This window comes from Portunus trituberculatus, chromosome 20 (genome assembly GCF_017591435.1).
Source record: "Portunus trituberculatus isolate SZX2019 chromosome 20, ASM1759143v1, whole genome shotgun sequence".
Lineage (NCBI taxonomy): Eukaryota > Metazoa > Arthropoda > Malacostraca > Decapoda > Portunidae > Portunus > Portunus trituberculatus.
Genome location: NC_059274.1, coordinates 7,520,001 through 7,527,500, shown reverse-complemented (window position 1 = coordinate 7,527,500; position 7,500 = coordinate 7,520,001).

Genomic DNA, 7,500 nt, shown 5'->3' with positions numbered 1-7,500 from the left:
TGAAGGAGGCATAGTGTTATCTTCAAGTTGTTCTTTTTTATATATATTCTCCCTTAAGATCCGGTCTATTTTGAGATGCGAAGGGAGGAAAATAAGGATCGGGTAGGAAAAAATATAAGAGTCGGAGAAATTGTTGGCTGTGTTTGAAGTGGGGTGGGGTTTGCAGGAGATAGAAGTGAGGGTAGGAGGCCGTTTTGGGGAATGGCGTATGCCCAGTCACGTTGAGATAATGGCTGTGTGTATGTGTGTGTGTGTGTGTGTGTGTGTGTGTGTGTGTGTGTGTGTGTGTCTGTGCGTGAGTGCAAGCTTCACTGAGTTTCTCTAGCGAAAAATACCCTCGTCATTTATTTTTATTTCAACCCCTCAGTTATTTCCCCTTCATTCCTGCGTTTAGCAAAGATAGACTAATGGTGTTCTTTCGTTAGTAATCACGCATTCGTGGAAATGGCGAACAGTATACCGTTTGGAAAGACCGAAGTTCCAGAAATAAGGAAGGAGAAAGATATGCAGACTGGAAGGGTGTGTGATTGGAAAGGAGTCTGTGAGGATATGGACGCATGTGGCTGCTTGGAAGAGTATGCATATTAATACACTGTTGCGATGGGAGGGGTGGGTGAGTGCATGGAGGCGTGGAATGAGTGACCGTCAACGAAATGAACGCACTAGAAAGAGTAAGGAAGAAACAACAGCATCGATGAAAAGATAAACAAAACGAGTAATGTCCATTAGTTCATTATTTACTCTGGAAGGATAGAGGAAAAAAAAAAGAGAAATAGCAGGCAAATCATTCAACCCTTTCTGTTCCCCCTAAAAAAAAATATATAAGGTAAACGCTACATTTTGACGGAGGCTCATCGACTAGGCGGAGCAGAAAGTGAGGGGGGAGACTCGCTTCATATCTGCTTCATTCACTCGCTTTCCTAGGCATTCATTCATTCATTTCCTTGCCTCGTGCAGTCCAAGTTTTCTGAGTAATGTCATAATTATCTTCTCCATCACGGTACATATACACACCATCTCTCTCTCTCTCTCTCTCTCTCTCTCTCTCTCTCTCTCTCTCTCTCTCTCTCTCTCTCTCTCTCTCTCTCTCTCTCTCTCTCATCCTCTGGTAATGGGAACAAAGTTTTCTTCTTTGCCTTTTTTCAGAGCGAAGGATTTCATGATGTTCTTTTCTGATTGTGGGAACTATTTTGTGCCTATTGTATCTATTTGCTCCATTGCTGTGAGAGAGAGAGAGAGAGAGAGAGAGAGAGAGAGAGAGAGAGAGAGAGAGAGAGAGAGAGAGAAGAAACAAGGAAATCGCTTACCAATTTTCACTTTTTTCGGACCAACTGTGTGTGTGTGTGTGTGTGTGTGTGTGTGTGTGTGTGTGTGTGTGTGTGTGTGTGTGTGTATCTTTCTGGCGTTGGTACCACTGCGGGCTTCAATCTCCCCTTGCGTGATTGGTAGCACTGCGAGAGGACATGCATGTTTTGCTGGTAACACTACAAGTCCTCGCCCGTCCCTTACCCCTCCCCCGACCTGCACCTACCTATAAGCTGTGTGTGTGTGTGTGTGTGTGTGTGTGTGTGTGTGTGTGTGTGTGTGTGTGTGTGTGTGTGTGTTTCATACATGCATGCTCTGGAAAATCTCGCATAAATGTCACATTTTACAAGTTTTACAAGTTATTTGGAGAGTGGACAAGCAGTCTCTCTCTCTCTCTCTCTCTCTCTCTCTCTCTCTCTCTCTCTCTCTCTCTCTCTCTCTAAAATACTTTTCTGTTATACTTTTTCATGTTTTTTTTCTATTTTTATTCCACTTATGTTGATCACACACACACACACACACACACACACACACACACACACACACACACACACACACACACACACACACACACACACACACACACACACACACACACACACACACACACACACACACCTTTAGATATCAACCACTCTTTCATTGACACGTCCAGACTTAAGTATAGGCCACAACTTGGAGAGAAAATTCAAACTTTACATTCAAACCTGGACTTTCTTTCTTCTTCCTCTGTCCAGCACACCCCAACTAAACACAACCGAACCGCACTGAACCGAACTGAATGAACCAGAAGGCAACACGCGAGGCTTACGGAACAGGCTTACACATCCCCGCACACACACACGCACACGCTCACGCATACGCACCCGCACATCCGCTTGACCGCCTCTCACACGCTCACCCGAGTACGCCCCCGCGGTTGGGCCAGAAGTCCGGAAGGCGCCCACGGGGATCAGCGAGGCAGGATGGTTAGTCAAGGCGAGGACACGTGACTCAGTGCGACTGTAATGGTGCTGATTAGCGTCATTGAGAGAGAGAGAGAGAGAGAGAGAGAGGGGGAAGAAGGGGAGGGAGGCATGACACGCAAGTAATTATATTGTAAGTCATAAAAGGAGGATAAAGGAAAATAATGAGTAATGAATGAATGAGAAAGAGAGAGAGAGAGAGAGAGAGAGAGAGAGAGAGAGAGAGAGACAAAGAGAAAAGAGAATGAGGGAAATTGGGCAGAGCAATGAACGTGAGGGAATGACTATTAGAAGATAGAATCGCAAATAGATGCAAACACTTTTCGTCCTTAATTAAAAGAAGAAATAAGGCGAAGAATTGCATGACACTGAGGACAACACTAATAATAATAATAATAATAATAATAATAATAATAAAAGAGAAGACATGATGAAAGAAAGATAAATAAAAGAATGAAAATAAAAGGTGAAAGGAAGCAAGGAAGGAAGGAAGGATTTGAAGGAGGAAGGGAAAGTGAGAGAAGAGTAAAAAAAAAAGGAGGGAAAAAAAGATGCGGAGGAAGGAAATTGGAAAAAGATGAAATGAAGGATGTGAGTGAAATGGAAAACGAAGTGCGGGGATGAAATGGAGGAAGTGAAGTGTGTGGAAGCGACAAAACGTGAAAATTGAACCAAGTCAGAAATAAAAAAGAGTAATAGAAAAAAAATAAAAATAAAATAAAAGATTAAACCTGTCCATATTTTTTTTTCTTTTTTCTGAATTTTACACCACTTTTCTTTGACTCTTGTTTATTTATTTATTTTTTTTTTATTATGCTTGCACCGTTTATTCTTTATCCGTTTTGTTCTCTCTTGTCTTTCCATTCACTGCTTTATTACGTTACGCTACTTCTTTTCTTCTTTCTCTTTTCCTTACTTGTGTCTTTTTATGTATTTATATATTTTTTTCATTTTTTTCGCTTATTCTTTCATAAACGTACACTTTTTTTTCCTCTTGTTGCCTCTCTGTGTTGCTGCTCCTGCTGTCACACCTTCCTGCATTCCTGTCTGTCCGTGCTGTCTTTCTGTTACATTCTTTTATTCGCTTGATTTTCCTGTGACATTGCAACTATCTTCCTTTAATTCCAGTTTTTTTTTTCTTTTCTATCAAATTAAACTTTAATCTAACAACACTTATTGATCATTCCTTCGCCTGTCATATTCACTCACCTTCTTCAAACCCTGACAGTCCTTATATCTATCATTTGCAGGAATACAATATTTACCTATTCGCGCAAACATTTTCTCTTGAAGCATGAGAAGACAGTTGTTATATATTTGGTGTAAGTCTTCCTCGTGTATTCAGCCTTTGGAAAATCAATGATAATCTATTTACTACTAATCCTTCCATCCTTTAGAGATCAAAGACTTGTTGCTGTTATCTTCTGACTAACCTTTAAATGTCACTGATCATCTATTTACCGCCGCTCTTTCTATGCAATCCGCCCTCGGTAATTGAAGATCATTTATTTACATATTACCCTTTAGAAGTTCATCATAATCCATTTATCGCCACTATCTTTCTCTTTGCAGTGCATAATATAACGAAAAGGAGAAAAAAAGCAACTATACATAAAATCCAGAGTGAAATAGAATAGCAGGAAAACATTACAACGATCAGAAAACTCCCAACTCATTATCATTAATCAGGTAAGTCAATAGAAATTACACCTAATCATTTGGAAGCAGATCAGCGGGTGAGTGTGACCGCCCACCGCCCTCCCGCCGCCCTCCCACCCAGAGCAAAGACAGTGAAACGAGGGCTGGGATAAGGGAAAGACGTGGAAGAGGAGAGCAAGAGAGAAGGAGAGGAGCGGAGAAAAGGAAAGAGAAGCATGGTAGTGGCAGTGGTAGGGAAAAAAAAAGAAGGAAGGAGTTTGGAAGTGAAAAAAGAGTAAGGTATTGAGAAAGAATGAAGGAATGAAGGTGAAGGAGAGAGAGGAGAAGAAACAAAGAGAGGAGATATACAGAAGAAAAGGAGAAATTACTATGGAAGAGGAATGAGAAAAATATAAGTTTGGAAAGAGAGACGAAAAGAAAGAAGGTACACAAGAGAGAGAGAGAGAGAGAGAGAGAGAGAGAGAGAGAGAGAGAGAGAGAGTAAAAAGTGGAATGTAGGTTATAGGAAAAAGGGAAACAAATGAGGCTACTTATCAGGCAGACAGTCACAGATAAGATAATAAAAAGGAAATGACAGATGGATGAGGGAAAAAAAAAGAAGCGACGATAAGAAGATGAATGGAAGATAAAGTACACAAAAGCCAATTACAGGAAAAAAAATAGAGGGAAAAAAGGAAAACAAAGGGAAACAACAGTAACGCGAATAACAAAACCGAGGCATCTGCATACTGGAGCAAAATAATTCACTAACACTCGCTTTGTAAAATTTATTATAATGAGGGAATTTTTTTTTTTTTTTTATCTCTTCTACTGTTTTTTTCTTTCTACTTTCTCTCTCACTCTCTCACTCGCACGTTCCAACTTTGATCTGTTGTCACTTTTTGCTTTAAAGTCAGTGTCTCTCTCTCTCTCTCTCTCTCTCTCTCTCTCTCTCTCTCTCTCTCTCTCTGAAAACACTCCTCCTCCTGTGCGTTCTCAGTCTCGCATCTCTTGAAGGAAGGATGCGAGACAAAAAAGACGAAAAACAAACTGAGAAAAAAAGGGAAAAAGAGACAGTTTTCCTTTCTTTCTTCTTGGAATTCGAACCATTAGTTGTGATGACGCGACCTCCAGGCTGCGCTGTCTGCCGAGAGAGAGAGAGAGAGAGAGAGAGATGATAGGTATTGGAATATTTATTTCCTGTTAGTTTTGTTACAAGATACCGTTTTCTCTCTCTCTCTCTCTCTCTCTCTCTCTCTCTCTCTCTCTCTCTCTCTCTCTTTCCTTCTCTCTCTCCTTACTTCAACCTTGTATAGCTTTCAGTCTCTCCTCTCTCTCTCTCTCTCTCTCTCTCTCTCTCTCTCTCTCTCTCTCTCTCTCTCTCTCTCTCTCCCTCTCTCCCCTCCTTGTGCAGCCTCTCACCTCCGCACGCTCTCACCCTTACCCTCTCCCTCTCCCTCACCTCTCCCGGTCGGGTAATCTGTCACTCCACATCAGACGCAGACCCTCGGAGTGGCGGGAGTGCGTGGGATATCTGCTAAAGTGAGCGCGTTTCACATTTCTCACCTTGCAGTTCCTTCCCTACCTCTCTTCCTCCTCCCTTGATCGCACACGTAAACCAGAATCGCTCTTTCATCAACTGAGGCGAGAAGTGAAATACCTGACGGCGCTGGGGACTGTGTGCGTGTGTGTGTGTGTGTGTGTGTGTGTGTATGTGTAAAGGGCGCGATAATAGCCCGTGTGGTAGTGAAATCTCTTTTTACACACACCCTGGGGGGCCGTCAGGGCTCGATGCGGGCTCTGAGCAATGAGAGGAGCCCCCTGAACCATTGTGAGGGACGTCTAGAGGAGGGAGAGTGATGCCCCTTAGTCCCACAAGAGCGCTTAAGTGGACGACTCGATCCTCTTTGAATTACATACTGGTGATTATTGGCTATAAGGGGAGGAAGGGAGGGGAGGGGGAAGGGAGGGAGAGGAAGAGGGTGTGGTGGTGGTGGTGGTGGTGGTGGTGGTGGTCTGTGAATCATGCTGAGAGGGGATGGTCATTATGGATTACAGATAGATTGACTCCCCCATCTTCCTTCCTTCCTTCAATTCTTACTTTCTCTCTCTCTCTCTCTCTCTCTCTCTCTCTCTCTCTCTCTCTCTCTCTCTCTCTCTCTCTCTCTCTCTCTGTCTCTGTCGTTTCTTTTCCTTCCTGCCTCTCTCTCTCCCTCCTATGGTTCCTTCCTTTCCTCTGTGTTTTTTTGTTCTTTTTTTTCTATCGTTTCATCCTATTCATTCGTCTCTCCCTTCATTATTTTTTCCCTAGTGTATTTTTTATTCTCTCTCTCTCTCTCTCTCTCTCTCTCTCTCTCTCTCTCTCTCTCTCTCTCTCTCTCTCTCTCTCTCTCTCTCGCCTTATCCGTCCATTGATTTCATTCGTTTTCCATTCCTTTGCATTTTTTCCTCCTTCCTATTCAGTTGTTGTTGTTTTTCTCTTCTTTTTTTGTCTCATTTTTATCTCAACGTTTCTCTTTTTTCTCTCATCCTTTCAGCGCTTTCCTAGATTAATTCCCTCATTTTTGTGTCATTTTTTGCTCTTCGCCATTCCCTTTACCTTCTTTTCAGACTCTTAACGCTTTTCCTGCTCTTTCTCCTCGACCTCATGCTCTTCCTCCTCCTCGTCCTCCTCCTCTTCCTCATCCTCTTCCTCTCCCACATCCTCTTTTTCTTTTCTTATTCTTCCTTTCTTCTTGATTTCCGCTAATACATATTCACTCTTCCGTGTGCGAGCTTCTGCCTCTCTTAATCTTCTTTTCCTCCTCCTCCTCCTCCTCCTCCTCCTCCTCCTCCTCCTCCTTTTCCTCCTCCTCCTCCTCATCTAACATGTGCGAGCATCTGCCTTTCTTAGTCTTCTTACTTCTCTTTCTCCTCCTCCTCCTCTTTCTCCTCCCCTTCCTCCTCCTCCTCCTCCTCCTCCTCCTCCTGCTAGAGTCATTTGTGTTCAGTCAGCGAGCAGAAATTCCCCTCTTGATGATCTTCTGGTAGGTCGGGAGGCGGTGGCAGGGCATTGTTGAACGGCTAATGAGACAGAGTGGACGACTTAAGTGGAAGATAAGTAGTGGAGGCGAGAGCAAGGAAGTGGAGAAGGGGAGCTGAAGATTATTTAAGTGGCTTTGTGGATGGAAGGAGGAGGAGGAGGAGGAGGAAGGAAGAAAAGGAGAGTGGAAGGAACGAGAGGAAGGTACGTAGGAGGAAAGAGTGTAGTGAAAGAAAGGGGGAGGAGGAGAAGGAGGAGGAAAAGGAGAATGGAAGAACGAGAAGAAGAAAGGTAGGAAGATAGGTAGGTGGAAAGAGCGTAGTGAAAGAGAGAAGGAGGAGGAGGAGGAGGAGGAGGAAAAGGTGGAAGTGAGTGGATTGAAGGTTTAAAATCCAGTGAAGAGGAGGATACACCGAAAAAAAAAAACGGAAAAAAAAGAGGAAAAAAGTGGAAATAATTGAAGGAAGGAAGCAGAGACAAAAAAAAAATGAAAGGAAAATAAAAAAACAAGAATGAAAAAAAAAATAGAAAAAGCGAAAAGCTGAGAGACGGAGAGACAGACAGAGAGAG